Below are 17,400 nucleotides of genomic sequence, written 5' to 3'. Positions count from 1 at the left end.
GTCAAATGGTATTTTTGTTCTGAGCTTTTTGAGGAATCTCCATATTGCTTTCCACAATAGTTGAACTAGTTTACATTCCCACCAGCAGTGTAGGAGGGTTCCCCTTTCTCCACAACCTCACCAACATTTGTTTTTGTCTGTCTTTGGATGGTAACCATCCTTACTGGTGTGAGGTGATATCTCATTGTGGTTTTAATTTGCATTTCTCTGATAACTAGCAATGTGGAGCATCTTTTCATGTGTCTGTTGGCCACCTGAATTTCTTCTTTAGAGAAGTGTGTGTTCAGCTCCTCTGCCCATTTTTTAATTGGATTAGTTGTTTTTTGTTTGTTGAGGTGCGTGAGCTCTTTATATATTTTGGATGTCAACCCTTTATCGGATCTGTCATTTATGAATACATTCTCCCATACTATAGGATGCCTTTTTGTTCTATTGATGGTGTCCTTTGTTGTACAAAAGCTTTTCAGCTTGATATAGTCCCACTTGTTCATTTTTGCTTTTGTTTTCCTTGCGTAGGGTGATATGTTCATGAAGAAGTTGCTCATGTTTGTGTCCAAGAGATTTTTGCCTATGTTTTTTTCTAAGAGTTTTATGGTTTCATGATTTATATTCAGGTCTTCAATCCATTTCAAATTTACTTTTATGTATGGGGTTAGACAATGGACCAGTTTCATTCTTTTAAATGTAGCTGTCCAGTTTTGCCAGCACCGCCTATTGAAGAGGCTGACATTTCCCCATTCTATGTCCATGGCTCCTTTATTGTATATTAATTGACCTTATATGTTTGGGTTAATGTCTGGATTCTCTATTCTGTTCCACTGGTCTGTGGGTCTGTTCTTGTGCCAGTACCAAATTGTCTTGATTACTGTTGCTTTGTAGCAGAACCTGAAGTTGCAGAGTGAGATGACCCCAACTTTATTCTTCCTTCTCAGGATTGCTTTGGCTATTTGGGGTTTTTGGTGATTCCATATGAATCTTTGAACTATTTGTTCCAGTTCATTGAAGAATGCTGTTGATAATTTGATTGGGATTGCATCAAATCTGTATATTGCTTTGGGCAGGATGGCCATTTTGACTATTTTAATTCTTCCTAGCCAGGAGCATTGATGAGTTTCCATTTGTTAGTGTCCTCTTTAATTTCTCTTAAGCGTGTCTTGTAGTTTCCAGGGTACAGGTCTTTCACTTCCTTGGTTAGGTTTATTCCTTCATAGTTTATTCCTTTTGATGCCATTGTGAATGAAATTGTTTTCTGGTTTCTCTTCCTATTAGTTAATTTTTAGTGTATAGGAAAGCCACATATTTCTGTGTATTAATTTTGTATCCTGCAACTTTGCTGAATTCCTATATTAGTTCTACTAGTTTTGGAGTGGAATCTTTAGGGTTTTTTATGTACAATATTATGTCATCTGCAAATAGTGACAGTTTAACTTCTTCTTTACAAATCTGGATTAAGTGTATTTCTTTGTTTTGTCTGACTGCTATGGCTAGGACCTCCAGTACTATGTTAAATAACAGTAGGCAACCCTGTCTTGTTCCCAATCTAAGGAAAAGTTTTCAGATTCTTGCTGTTCAGTATGATGTTGGCTGTAGGTTTATCATATATGGCCTTTATTATGTTGAGGTACTTGCCCTCTATACCCATTTTGTTGAGAGTTTTTATCATGAATGGATGTTGAATTTTGTCGAATGCTTTTTCAGCATCTATGGAGATGATCATGTGGTTTTTGTTGTTCTTTTTGTTGATGTGGTGGATGATGTTAATGGATTTTCGATTGTTGTACCATCCTTGCATCCCTGCGATGAATCCCACTTGGTCATGGTGTATGATCCTTTTGTTGTATTTTTGAATTCGGTTTGCTAATATTTTGTTGAGTATTTTTGTATCTACGTTCATCAGGGATATTGGTCTGTAGTTTCTTTTTTGGTGGGGTCTTTGCCTGGTTTTGGTATTAGGGTGATGTTGGCTTCATAGAATGAGTTTGGGAGTATTCCCTCCTCTTCTACTTATTGGAAAACTTTAAGGAGAATGGGTATTATGTCTTCTTTGTATGTCTGATAAAATTCCGACGTAAATCCATCTTTTCCAGAGGTTTTGTTCTTGAGTAGTTTTTTGATTACCACTTCAATTTTGTTGCTTGTAATTGGTTTGCTTAGATTTGCTCTTTCTTCCTTGGTCAGTCTTGGAGCGTTGTATTATTCTAGGAAGTTGTCCATTTCTTCTAGGTTTTCCAGCTTCTTAGCATATAGGTTTTCTTAGTAGTCTGTAACAATTATTTGTATTTCTGTGGTGTCCGTCGTGATTTTTCCTTTCTTGTTTCTGTTGATGTATGTTGATTCTCTTTTTTTCTTAATAAGTCTGGCTAGAGGCTTATCTATTTTGTTTATTTTCTCAAATAACCAGCTCTTGGTTTTATTGATTTTTTCTATTGTTTTATTCTTCTCAATTTTATTTATTTCTTCTCTGATCTTTATTATGTCCCTCCTTCTGCTGACTTTAGGCCCCATTTGTTCTTCTTTTTCCAATTTCGATAATTGTGACATTAGACTATTCATTTGGGATTGTACTTTCTTCTTTAAATATGCCTGGATTGCTATACACTTTCCTCTTAGGACTGCTTTCTCTGCATCCCAGAGAAGTTGGGGCTTTGTGTTGTTGTTGTCATTTATTTCCAGATATTGCTGGGTCTCCATTTTAATTTGGTCGTTGAACCATTGATTATTTAGGAGCATGTTGTTAAGCCTCCATGTGTTTGTTGCCTTTTATTTACCTTTGTACAATTTATTTCTAGTTTTATACCTTTGTGGTCTGAAAAGTTGGTTGGTAGAATTTCAATCTTTTTTAATTTACTGAGGCTCCTTTTGTGGCCTATTATGTGGTCTATTCTGGAGAATTTTCCATGTGCACTTGAGAATAATGTGTATCCTGTTGCTTTTGGATGTAGAGTTCTATAGATGTCTATTAGCTCCATCTGTTCTAGTGTGTTGTTCAGCACCTCTGTGTCCTTACTTATTTCCTGTCTGGTGGATCTATCCTTTGGAGTGAGTGGTGTGTTGAAGTCTCCCATAATGAATGCACTGCATTCTATATCCTCCTATAATTCTGTTAGTATTTGTTTCACATATGTTGGTGCTCCTGTATTGGGTGCATATATATTTAAAATGGTGATATCCTCTTATTGGACTGAGCCCTTTATTATTATGTAATGTCCTTCTTTATCTCTTGTTACTTTCTTTGTTTTGTAGTCTATTTTGTCTTATACTAGTACTGCAACACCTGCTTTTTTATCCCTGTTGTTTACATGAAGTATATTTTTCCATCCCTTGACTTTTAGTCTTTACATGTCTTTGGGTTTGAGGTGAGTCTCTTGTAAGTAGCATATAGATGGGTCTTGCTTTTTTATCCATTCTATTACTCTGTGTCTTTTGATTGGTGCATTTGGTCCATTTACATTTAGGGTGATTATTGAAAGATATCTATTTATTGCCATTTCAGGCTTTAGATTCGTGGTTACCAAAGGTTCAAGCTTAGCTTCTTTACTATCTTTCTGTTGAGCTTAACTCACTATTGAACTATTATAAACACTGTCTGATGTTTCTTTATTTCTCTCCCTTCTTATTCCTCCTCCTCCATTCTTTATATGTTGGGTGTTTTATTCTGTGCTCTTTTTTGTTTCCTTTGACTGCTTTTGTGAGTAGTTGATTTTATTTTTTGCCTTTAGTTAGTATTTGGTTGATCTGCTTTCTTTGCTGTGATTTTATTTTCTCTGATGACATCTATTTAGCCTTATGAGTGCTCCCATTTAGAGCAGTCCCTCTAAAATACCCTGTAGAGGTGGTTTCTGTGAGGCTAATTCCCTCAACTTTTGCTTGTCTGGGAATTGTTTAATCCCTCCTTCATATTTAAATGATAATCGGGCTGGATACAGTATCTTTGGTTCAAGGTCTTTCTGTTTCATTGCATTGAATATATCATGCCATTCTCTTCTGGCCTGTAACGTTTCTGTTGAGAAGTCTGATGATAGCCTGATGGGTTTTCCTTTGTAGGTGACCTTTTTCCTCTCTCTAGTTGCCTTTAATACTCTGTCCTTTTCCTTGATCTTTGCCATTTTAATTATTATGTGTCGTGGTATTGTCCTCCTTGGTTCCCTCCTGTTGGGAGTTCTGTGTGCTTCCATGATCTGAGCAACTATTTCCTCCCCCAGTTTGGGGAAGTTTTCAGCAATTATTATTTCAAATACACTTTCTATCCCTTTTTCTCTCTTCTTCTTCTTCTTCTGGTACCCCTATAATACGGATATTATTCCTTTTGGATTGGTCACACAGTTCTCTTAATATTGTTTCATTTCTGGAGATCCTCTCTGTGTCAGCTTCTATGCATTCCTGTTCTCTGGTTTCTGTTCCATTAATGGCCTTTTGCATCTTGTCCATTCTGCTTTTAAGTCCTTCCAGAGATTGTTTTATTTCTATCGTCTCTTTCCCTACTGTGTCGTTTAGCTCTTGTACTTTTTCTCTGCAGCTCCATCAGCATGGTTATGACCTTTATTTTGAATTCTTTTTCAGGTAGATTGGTTATTAGATCTATCTCCCCAGATTCCTCCTCAGGGGAGGATGTCTGGGTTAGTCTGGTCTGTATCAAATTTTTCTGCCTTTTCATGGTGACAGAGGTAGTTGTGGGGAGCTGGCATGTGTGTCAGCTGGGAGGATATCCTTTCTTGCTAGTCTGTGGCCTTCCTCTCATGGGAGAATGGTGACCCCTAGCGGCTTGTGCTGAGCTGTTGTGCACAGACTGGGTTTCTGATTCTTGCTCGGCTGCTGCAAGGAAGCTCCGCCCATGGTTGCTGGGGGCGTGGCCATCCTCAGGCTCCTGCTCCACTATGGCGGGGCTGTGCCAGAGAGGGAACGGATGGGAGGCTGTTTACTGCCGTGAGGGGCCTCAGAGCTGCACTGCTGCCCAGTTGGTTAGGGCACCCAGTGTTCCCTGGGATTCCCAGCTCCTGGGCTGAGTGTGCCAGGACTCCTCCATCCAGCTGTGCAGTCCCTGTCCCTTTAAGAATTTCAAAAAGCACTCGCTTTTCTTTGTCCCAGGAGTGCCAGCTGCGGGGACCTGCTTGCATGTTTTACTGTCCTGTTTCCCTAGTATCCAGCACCTCACGCACTGTGTCTACGCTCCGCTGCGGATGGCTAGGGCTGGGTGTTGAGCAGTCCTGGGCTCCCTCTCCCTCCCCACTCCGACTCCTCTCCTTCCTCAAGGGAGCTGGGGTAGCAGTGGCGCTTGGGTCCCGCCGGGCCATGGCTTGTATCTTACCACCTTCGTGAGGCGCTGGGTTCTCGCAGGTGTGGATGTAGTCTGGCTGTTGTCCTATATCTTCTGGTCTCTCTTTTAGGAATAGTTGTATTTGCTGTATTTTCAAAAATATATATGGTTTTGGGAGGAGATTTCTGCTGCTCTACTCATGCCACCATCTTGGCTCCTCCCTCCCTCTTAAAAAAATTTAAAGTGTACAAAACAATGTTGTTAACTGTAGGCACTAAGAAATATCTGTATTCCCATGTTCACTGCAACATTATTCACAATAGTAAAGATATGGAAACAATCTAAATGTCCATCAATATATGAATAAAAAAGTATATACATGAAATTGGTTGGTATTTACCCCTAAAGAGGAAGGAAAACCTGTCATATGAGACAACATGGATGAACCTAGAAGACATTATACTATAGGGGAAAAATGGAGAGTTGTCTAAAGGATATAACATTTCAGTTATGCAAGACAAATACCCTCTTAATATATATATTTGAAGCAGCCTTAGAAATTAGTTTGTTAATAACCTACCCTTTCTCTAACTACATGACTTCTTTAATCATAGGTTTCCAAAAACCCATGAATACAATCCTTTTGTGGATTCATTTTTTAATCACAATTATTATTTAATGGCTACAGAGTTACATAGAGTAATAGAATAAGAGACATGCTTCTGCTTAGAGAGACATTAAATATTCTAAAGGAACTAAATCACTTTATTTCTTTGTGAATTATAGTTTTTAGTAATAGTAAAATATAAGTCTGCACAAACAAGTAGGAAATTGCTTACAAAACTTCAGGGACTTTCAGAAAAACAAGTTTTTTTATATGGTGTTCTACAGCTCCCCCAAGAATGCTTTATACCTTAGGGAAATGAGAAATCTCTAGATAAGATAGAAAGATTTTTATTAAGAGAACTAGAGGAGATTTACAATTTTGCTTGGCAAGCAGACCCTAAAATATAATGCAACTGTGTATAGCAGCATGACATTTTAGTGGGAGGTGAGGGAGAGTGAGTAATGCCATAGGGTAGAGTTCTTGGCTATAATTATAATTAAACAATTTCTAAAGCATTGTCACTTTTTTTATGGATGTGAATCACAGTTCAGTTTAATGGGAAGGTGTATCCTCTAACACCAAATCAATTAAATCCATACTGAATAATCTTATACTAAAGTTCTTAAGTTTTTTGTGAGTTCCTTAGAGCCCTCTATATTGCCTGTCTTCTTTATCTTTGTATAATCTTTATTTCTAATAATTACATTCCTTATCTTTGAAATGAGGCAACTGTAAGGGATAAGGTTATCATGTAAAATATATTAATCACCTTTCTAGAGTTTCAAAGCATTTTAGCCCATGTCAAGCCTTGAAAAAGCCCTGGGGGTATATTTATGCCATTATGTTCACATTTTGAGTTATATCCCATTGCTTAATTATTGGTTTTTAAAAAGACAGCCTCATCATATTATAAGCTGCTCATTTCGAACAGCAGTCTATATACATAAAATGTAATGAAAGTGGAACAAAGAGTCACAGTAATTTAGGGTGGGATGTTAATTGAGCCCTGTTATTTAACCTGTAACCTCCATGCATATTTGCTTTGTGAACCTACCCAATCAGATATTTCTAGAGCCCCTGGAACATTCACACTTGAAACAAAGATCAGTAAAGCAGTAAAATAAGGATTACATCTATAGCTTGGATCTATTGTTTTTGTTTCTCTTCATTTATATATATATATATGTTTAAATGCATTTTATTTTAGTTCAGTTTAAATGCATTTATTTAAAACAATGCCTCTGCTAGAAGTAAATCAAGATCAAAATTAATGAGCTCAAGATAACATCAGTCCCATTTGTCTAAATCCTGGTGTGTGGATGAAGCGAAGCAGCTGGTTACAATGAGAGGCAACAGATCCAAATAGTCCAATTTATTAACATTTTTCCATTTCTAAACCATCTTTAAGGAAAATCATGTACAAGTCACACCATCCTCATGGTAGTCCAGCAGAACAACCACGCCATCTGGATTTATGTTTTTACCAATAAAGAACTGACAGTTTTTAAAGTTAGCAAGGATGTGCTTCATTTGTTTTACAGCCCCTGTCATAAAAGGTTTTACTCATTCTGGTCTCTGTTCTTCAAGTTTGCCTTTGATTTCATATCATTTTTGATGTACTTCTTGCAGACTCCTTTTGTGGAGCTGGTTTCCTGCAAGTGATGGTTCGTGACAGTATCAACACCTGGGATTACTGCGCGTTCAGGTCCTTTGCCCTCGTGGAGGCATTTCCACCAATAAGCAAGTCACAAGTGTTATCCTCTGTCTTACTGACCATCTTCCCCACCTCCAGGCAGGCATAGCCCTTCCGTAATGTCTCAGATCTTGTAGATGTCAGAGACCATCTCATCAGGGCTGATGAGGTCCCTGCAGATGATCACGATGGCTGCTGGAGGGAGAGGATGGAGGCTAGTTTAGCAGGAGCTGGGAGCTCAAGCAAGCATGGAGCAGCCAGAGCTGTGCTGGGTAGCAGGAGAGAGTAGTAGGGGTGGGGAGGGGACATTTATATCTTAAACTCCTAAAAACATAAGCTCTAACTTGTGAAACAAAACTTCTTTCACAGCATAAAGTGCTTTTAATTTCCTTCCTCATTTAAATCGATAAAATTTCAATTATTTTTCTGTTTTTCAGATAGAATGATAGCTTTTTAAACTGAAATCTGATTTACACTTTGATTCTTATTTCATAGGAAAGTGTCAGATCTCCATTCCTATACTGGGATGAAAAGGTTCATGGCCATATGCAATTTATTGAAAGCCTATTTAGAGCACAAGGGAAGAACCTGATATATACTAATGATACATTGCTTTTAGTTAATAGATGGATGGCATATCTGACAGGAAGTATCTTGGGAAGTAACTCCTTCAAGAATTCAAATAGACCATCTAAGGACATACAGATCAACGCCAAAGTGATTGGGAATGCAGGGGTCTGTGGGTATAAAACCAAAGAAATAAAAACCACAAATTGATACCAAATAAAATATTCAGCAAAGAATTAATATAAGGGGCAGGGCCTCAAAGAAGTCAAAATGACTCAGGCTATGTCTTTTACTCTTTGATTCTATCCATCCAGCCTTTCAGAAGGCTTTTTATCTACCAAAATATATTATACATATTGTGATCTATTTTTATGTTTAAACAGTGCCATACAAACCCAAGCACACACGTAAAAATGCAGAGTTGGGTCTCATTCATAGATACAGTCTAAAGTCTGAATTGTAAGCCCTGTATGATTGAGAATGTAGGCAGGGCAAAATGACCCCTTAGAATTCTCCTGTGATAGGCACCTGTGGATGACAGTTGTCAGTCCCAGGAGACAGTTTAGGGTTGCATGTATTCTCTAGAGGATAGCTATACCAAAGTGGGTTGAAAAGAGTCAACATGGAAAGAAAGTAAATGGTATAAATTCTGAGAAATATGCCTTTTATTCTTGTGGTCGAAGGGTAGAAACATTCATGGTTTGTCAAGAGCATGAGCCCACAGTATAAAAAAGCACTGTTTTTTAGAAGGATGTTTTTTCTATGGATATGTTCTTCCAATAAAACCAAGAGCATTTATAAATTATAGTCCAAAAATAATTTTAGAAGTGCTGATGATCAGAGACCAGCACACAGGTAGGTAAACATGGTTCTTTTTTACAGTGTGGATCTCTTCTTTGAAATAGGAGAATTACATTGGATAGCACTCATGGGAACAGGGGCAGGCGAGTTTTAGAGGAGTTGTTGACAGCCTGTTAATTACCAACAGTTTATAGCAGAACAGACAGAGAGGAGCTGGCACCTTCTGAGAAAAATCCATAAACCTTCCTCCCCCAGTCAGTAATAAGGCATGGCAAATAAATAGTTTCTACAAATGTTGCTCTCTCTTTACAAGTGTTATAAATAGTATGTTTTCATTTATAAAGTATTTTTCAACCATAGTATAAATGGCTTTTGCAATGGGACTTGGTTTTATATTCTGTTCATTTATTTTCTATACTTTTCTAGGGGTTGTAAATTCTTTGGTTTTCTTGCTTAAGTGCATTTTCTCTTAAAAAACAAAGCCCAAATCAATACTCACATGAATAAAAGCTGATTTGTTAGAATAATGTATTTGAAACCAAAACAAATGAAATGCCACCACTGTAAAAGGGTTTTCCCATAATAATTCAATATAAGAAAATTGAATTAATATTTAACTTTTCATTTCTACAGCCAGTTTGAATATTAATTACTTGAAGTACTACAAATGTACTATTTCTAGACCTGACCCCATTGCTGAAAATCACATTGTCAACCAATTTGTACTTTTTCTTGGTAGAAAAAAAAAAGTTTGCTCTCAAGAGTCGAAGAACATGAAGCAGATACTTTTTAATAAGAAATCACCTGCCAAGATACTCAGGAATGAGGGTACATTGGATAACAGGCAGTGTTTAACATAAAGACGTTTACAATCATAACAATGACCATCTCCTGTGTACATTAAATCCTTTCATTATTTATATCTGAACTTATAACATAGATGATTATGGAAATTAAATGAAATTTTGGAGTACAGAAAAGAGGATAGATGCCAAAATTACTGAAATCTAATGAGTGTATCTAATAGTTTAAGCCCTGATTTTAGAAGCATCATTGCTCAGAAAAAAATTGTTGGGCCTCACTTCAAACAAGAACAATTAGGATTAGGTACTGTGTTTTCTCCAGAGTTCTCCTTAATAATTAACAAATTGTTACTCTTTCACATATCTTGCTTCCATCACCTAAGCAGGATAATAAAATTGTGAAGATGAGAGCATTTTTTTGTTGTTGTTATCATTAATCTGCAATTACATGAAGGACATTATGTTTACTAGGGTTCCCCCTTCACCGAGTCCCCCCCCCACACAAACCCCATTACAGTCACTGTCCATCAGCATAGTAAGATGCTGTAGAATCACTACTTGTCTTCTCTGTGTGGAACAGCCCTCCCTATGCCCCCCCATATTATACATGCTAATCGAAATACCCCCTTTCTTTTTCCCCACCCTTATCCCTCCCTAGCCTCCCATTCTCCCCAGTCCCTTTCCCTTTGGTAACTGTTAGTCCATTCTTGGGTTCTGTGATTCTGCTGCTGTTTTGTTCCTTCAGTTTTTCTTTGTTCTTATACTCCACATATGATGGAAGTCATTTGATATTTGTCTTTCTACGCCTTGCTTATTTCACTGAGCATAATACCCTCTAGCTCCTTCCATGTTGTTGCAAATGGTAGGATTTGTTTTCTTCTTATGGATGAATAATATTCCATTGTGTATATGTACCACATGTTCTTTATCCATTCATCTACTGATGGAAACAGGTTGCTTCCATTTCTTGGCTATTGTAAATAGTGCTGCAATAAACATAGGGGTGCATCTGTCTTTTTCAAACTGGGCTGCTGCATTCTTAGGGTAAATTCTTAAAAGTGGAATTCCTGGGTCAAATGGTATTTCTATTTTGAGCTTTTTGAGGAACCTCCATACTGCCTTTCCATAGTGGTTGAGCTAATTTACATTCCCACCAGCAGTGTAGAAGGGTTCCCCTTTCTCCACAACCTCACCAACATTTGTTTTTGTCTGTCTTTTGGATGGTAGCCATCCTTACTGGTGTGAGGTGATATCTCATTGTGGTTTTAATTTGCATTTCTCTGATAACTAGCAATGTGGAGCATCTTTTCATGTGTCTGTTGGACACCTGAATTTCTTCTTTAGAGAAGTGTGTGTTCAGCTCCTCTGCCCATTTTTTAATTGGATTATTTGCTTTTTGTTTGTTGAGGAGCGTGAGTTCTTTATATATTTTGGATGTCAACCCTTTATCGGATATGTCATTTATGAATATACTCTCCCACATTGTACGGTACCTTTTTGTTCTATTGACGGTGTCCTTTGCTGTACAGAAGCTTTTCAGCTTGATGTAGTCCCACTTGTTCATTTTTGCTTTTGTTTTCCTTGCCCAAGGAGATATGTTCATGAATAAGTCGCTCATGTTTATGTCCAAGAGATTTTTGCCTATGTGTTTTTCTAAGAGTTTTATGGTTTCATGACTTACATTCAGGTCTTTGATCCATTTCGAATTTACTTTTGTGTATGAGGTTAGACAGTGATCCAGTTTCATTCTCTTACATGTAGCTGTCCAGTTTTGCCAGCATCATCTGTTGAAAAGACTGTCATTTCCCTATTGTATGTCCATGGCTCCTTTATCAAATATTAATTGACCATATATGTTTGGGTTAATGTCTGGAGTCTCTATTCTGTTCCACTGGTCTGAGATCTCGTTCTTGTGCCAGTACCAAATTGTCTTGATTACTGTGGCTTTGTGGTAAAGCTTGAAGTTGGGGAGCAAGATCCCCCCCATCTTCATTATTCCTTCTCAGGATTGATTCAGCTATTCGGGATCTTTGGTGTTTCCATATGAATTTTTGAATTATTTGTTCCAGTTCGTTGAAGAATGCTGTTGGTAATTTGATAGGGATTGCTTCAAATCTGTATATTGCTTTATGCAGGATGGCCATTTTGACAATATTAATTCTTTCTAGCCAAGAGCTTTGGATGGGTTTCCATTTGTTAGTGACCTCTTTAATTTCTCTTAAGAGTATCTTATAGTTTTCAGGGTATAAGTCTTTCATTTCTTGGTTAGGTTTATTCCTAAGTAATTTATTCTTTTTGATGCAATTGTGAATGGAATTATTTTCCTGATTTTTATTTCTACTGGTTCATTGTTAGTGTATAGGAAAGCCACAGATTTCTGTGTGTTAATTCTGTATCCTGCAACTTTGCTGTATTCTGATATCAGGTCTAGTAGTTTTGGAGTGGAGTCTTTAGGGTTTTTTACGTACAGTATCATGTCATCTGCAAATAGTCACAGTTTAACTTCTTCTTTACCAATCTGGATTCCTTGTATTTCTTTGTTTTGTCTAATTGCCATGGCTAGGACCTCCAGTACTATGTTGAATAACAGTGGGGAGAGAGGGCATCCCTGTCTTGTTCCCGATCACAGAGGAAAAGCTTTCAGCTTCTCACTATTCAGTATGATGTTAGCTGTAGGTTTATCATATATGGCCTTTATTATGTTGAGGTACTTGCCCTCTATACCCATTTTGCCTAGAGTTTTTATCATCAATGGATGTTGAATTTTGTCGAATGCTTTTTCAGCATCTATGGAGATGATCATGTGGTTTTTGTCTTTCTTTTTGTTGATGTGGTGGATGATGTTGATGGATTTTCTAATGTTGTACCATCCTTGCATCCCTGGGATGAATCCCACTTGGTCATGTTTTATGATCCTTTTGATATATTTTTGAATACGGTTTGCTAATATTTTGTCGAGTATTTTTGCATCTATGTTCATCAGGAATATTGGTCTGTAGTTTTCTTTTTTGGTGGGGTCTTTGCCTGGCTTTGTTATTATTGTTGAGAGCATTTTAATTATCAAAAGCATAAAAACTACATAGGGCTGTGATACTAAAGACAGGCAGCAAAACTTCAGGCAATGTGAAGCAATGATACCCTTCTCTTACTTTTGGTTGCAATGACTGAAGATTAAAATGGTAGAGGTAGGGTTGATTTGGTACGCTTAAAGCAGTGGCAAAATTATCACAGCTTTACAGTATGAGCAGATTCTAACAGCCATGGCCATGGTTTAGGACTATTTTGATTATCTAGTTCTGAAACACCAGTTTTGGAGATTGCCTTTCAATGATCTCTGACCTAGATATTCTGAGTTCTGTTTTATTTGATTTCTGGGTGGTAATTTTTTTTAACTGATAACTACAATTAAAAAAAATCACATCTGAAAGTTCCAAATCTTCAGTTTTCTTGACATACTGGAAGGCCTATGCCCAAACCTCCATGTGTGCCAGGAGATTAATAAAGGTTACACTCATCAGTTCTCACCACTCAGACCAGCTGTTAATTGGAAAACATCAACTCTCTTGCACCACTGTTTTTTTTAATAAAAGAGGAGTATAGATTCTGTATTAGTTTTCCACGGCTGCCACAACAAAATACTACAAACTGGGTGGCAAACCGAGAAATGTATTGTCTCAAAATTCTAGAAGCTGGAAGTCTGAAATCAAGGTATTAGAAGAGCCAATCCTTCCTTGCCTCTTCCAGCTTGTGCTGGGTGGCTGACAATTGTGGGCACTGTTTGGTTTGCACATGCATAATTCTAATATCTGTGCCTTTGCTGTCACATGGTGTTCTCCTCCTGCGACTCTTTCCTCACATGACCATCACCTTAAAGACACTCCTCATTAGGGGCCCATCCTACTCCACTATGACCTTACCTAAACTGATTACATCTGTGATTATCCTATTTCTATATAAAGCCATATTATGAAGTATTTCGGGTTAGGACTTCAATCTATTTGGGGGCACATAATTCAACCCATTGGAGTCCACCCTGGCCTCCCAAATTCATTTATTTCCCTCATACAAAACATTCACCTCATCCCAACTTCCCCAAAAGTCTAAATGCATTTTAACACCAACTCTAAGACTTCATCTAAGTATCGTCTAGATTTCATATATTCATAAATGATATATCCAATAAGGGGCTAACATCTAAAATATATAAAGAACTCATATGACTCAACACAAAAAACTGAATAACCCAACTAAAAAATGGGCACAAGACCTGAATAGACACTTTTCCAAAGTAGTGCTAAGTGAAATAAGCCAAGCAAAGAAAGACCAATGCTATATGACTTCACTTATATGTGGGATATAAAAACAAATTAAAAAATGAATAAAACAGCAACAGAGTCACAGACACTGAGAAGTGACTGGTGGTTACCATTGCGGAGGAGTTGGGTTAGGTGGGTGAAATAGATGAAAGGATTAATAGGCATAAAATCTCAATCAGAATATAAATTAGTCATGGGAATGAAAATAAAGCATAGAGAATATAGTAAAAAATTCTGTAGCATCTTTTTATGTTGACAGATAGCAGCTATGCTAGTTGGAGTGAGCATCTAATATTGCAGGTAGCTGTTGAATCATGATGTTGTATACTTAAAACCAATATAATATTGTATATCAATGATACATCAATAAAACATTAAAATAAAATAAATAAATATCATGCAAATCAGTATGGGAGAGATCCACTGCATGCTCCATCCTGGGGCAAAATTCCACTCTCTCTGTGGACCTGTGTGAAAAGAAATGATCTGCACAAAATAGACATTTCCATTCCGAAAGGGAGAATCTGGAAAGCAAAGAGATCACTGGTCTAAAGCAAGCTGATAGCATAGCAGGACAAACTCCATGAGGTTTTAAAGCTTAAGAACCCTATTCTGTGCTGGACTCTCTCTTCTCTGGCCTGCAGGGGTGGCCCTACCTGATGCCCTTTGCAGCGGTTCATCTTCTAGAACTTAGGAAGTCCTGAGAGCCTAGGCCTCTGCATCAGTGACACTGCCTTGGATCTTACTCTACCTTCATTTCATCCATCTGTTTCTTTCAGTCTCAGTTCAAAGAGTTTCTGTTGGTTTAATATTCTCAAAAACTTCGGTCAGCTTCCTGTGCAGTTCACAGGAGTTCAAGCCATTGGACAAGAGGAACTTCCACAGGTATTTCCTAGATAACCACACTCTATTCCTGGCTTCTTCTGAGATGGTTGATTGGATCCATAAATCACATGTCTAATATCCTTGGGAAACTGTTGCCCAGCCACACTATTTACACTGTTTTCAGAGTACACTGTCTGAATAGGCTGAGAACTTCCCAATCATCAAGTGCCTGCTTATTTTTACATAACAGTTTCTTCTTCAATTTAGCTCTTTCTTCTTGCATTTTATTATTTTTCAGCAAGAAAAGTCCAGGTTATGTCTTCAAAACTTTGCTTGGAATTCCTCTCAGCTAAATATCCATGTTCATTTGATAAGGTCTTTGCCACTTTATATAACAAGGAACATTGTTCCCCTAGTTTCCAAAAATACCTTCATTTCCATGTGATATTTCAACAGAATCACCTTTAACATCTGTATTTCATCCAACACCCTCTTCAAGGCAATGTACGCTTCCTATTATGCACCTAAAAGTACTTACAGCCTCTACCCATGAACCAATTCCAAAGCCACTTCTATATTTGTAGGTATGTGTTCCAACATCGCCATGCTTCTAGTACCCAAATCTCTACTAGGTATTTTTAGGAGTGGCAGGACAAAGTACAACTAACTGGGTGGTCTAAAGCAACAGAAATTTTATTCTCACAGTTCTAGAGTTTAGAATATTTTTTTTTGTATCATTAATATAAAATCACATGAGCAGGAGGTGGAGCCAAGATGGCGGCATGAGTAGAGCAGTGGAAATCTCCTCCCAAAACCACACATATCTATGAAAATATAACAAAGACAACTCTTCCTAGAATAAAGACCAGAGGACACAGGACAACATCCAGACCACATCCACATCTGCGAGAAGCCAGCTCCTCGCAAAGGGGGTAAGATACAAGCTTTGGCACAGTGGAACCCGAGCGCCCCTCCCCCCAGCTCCCGGTGGGAGGAGAGGAGTCGGAGCAGGGAGGGAGAGGTAGCCCAGGACTGCTGAACACCCAGCCCCAGCCATCCGGACCAGAGTGTAGACACAGGGCATGCACGGGACCCTGGATACAAGGGAAACAGGGCAGCAAGACCGGTGAGCGGGTACCGGAGGCCTGGTGCCAAAGGACATAAGAAAAGCGAGCGGCCATTTTTTTGTTGTTGTTGTTGTTGTTGTTGTAGTTTTGTTGAGGTGAGTGTTTTTGGAAGTCTTAAAGGGACAGGGAACCCAATACTAGGGAAACAGGGCAGCAAGACTGGCAAGCGGGTATCGGAGGCCGATGCTGGAGAACAAAAGAAAAGTGAACGGCCAGTTTTTTTTTTTTTTTTTTTTTTTTTTGTTGTTGTTGTTTTGTTTTGGTGAGCACTTTTTGGAAGTCTTAAAGGGATAGGGACCCCAATACTAGGGAAACAGGGTAGCAAGACCGGTGAGCAGATGCCTGAGGCTGGCGCCATAGAATAAGGAAAAACGAGCGGCCATTTTTTATTTACTCTTTTTTTTTATTTTTTAAATTATTATTATTATTTTTTTTGTGGTCGTTTTGTTTTTGCGGGTGCTTTTTGGAAGTCTTACAGGGGCAGGGTGGGACACTTAATCAAGAGGTAGGGAATCCGGGGATCTCTGGGCACCCTAATCCCCTGGGCTGCAGGGAGCACTGAGGCCCCTTAGGGAGATAGCCTCCAGGCCGCTACCCCTCCAACGCGACTCCACCACTTTGGAGCAGAAGCCCGAGCCAGGCCACGCCCAAAGCAACAGTGGAGACAAACTCCATAGCAGCCGGGCAGGAAGCAGAAGACCTGTCTGCAAGAGCTACCCAGCAAAAGCCACTAGAGGTCGCTGTTCTCCCAGGAGAGGAGGGCCACAAACCAACAAGAAGGGAAGTTCTTCCAGCTGTCACGCGTCTCAGTTCTGCAAACTATTCCTATCATCATGAAAAGACAAAATTACAGGAAAACCAAGATAACAGAGACTCCAGAGAAGGAGACAGACCTAACCAGTCTTCCTGACAAAGAATTCAAAATAAAAATCATAAACATGCTGACAGAGATGCAGATAAATATGCAAGAGATATGGGATGAAGTCCGGAGGGAGATCACAGATGCCAGAAAGGAGATTACAGAAATGAAACAAACTCTGGAAGGGTTTATAAGCAGAATGGATAGGATGCAAGAGGCCATTGATGGAATTGAAACCAGAGAACAGGAAAGCATAGAAGCTGACATAGAGAGAGATAAAAGGATCTCCAGGAATGAAACAATGTTAAGAGAACTGTGTGACCAATCCAAAAGGAACAAAATCCGTATTATAGGGGTACTAGAAGAAGAAGAGAGAGAAAAAGGGATGGAAAGTTTCGTGGAAGAAATAATTGCTGAAAACTTCCCCAAACTGGGGGAGGAAATAGTCGAACAGCCCACGGAAATACACAGAACCCCCAACAGAAAGGATCCAAGGAGGACAACACCAAGACACATAATAATTAAAATGGCAAAGACCAAGGACAAGG

At 38.5% G+C, this 17,400-nt stretch overlaps 1 pseudogene; it reads right to left on the bottom strand.

Moving 5' to 3' along the window:
• Positions 1 to 7,236: 7,236 nt before the first annotated feature.
• Positions 7,237 to 7,653, bottom strand: LOC118932365 (translationally-controlled tumor protein-like; annotated as a pseudogene).
• Between the last annotated feature and the right edge of the window lie 9,747 nt (positions 7,654 to 17,400).

The sequence above is a fragment of the Manis pentadactyla genome, chromosome 2 (genome assembly GCF_030020395.1).
Source record: "Manis pentadactyla isolate mManPen7 chromosome 2, mManPen7.hap1, whole genome shotgun sequence".
Lineage (NCBI taxonomy): Eukaryota > Metazoa > Chordata > Mammalia > Pholidota > Manidae > Manis > Manis pentadactyla.
The sequence above is the reverse complement of the archived record's forward strand: the minus strand, read 5'-3'. Positions and strand labels throughout refer to the sequence as shown.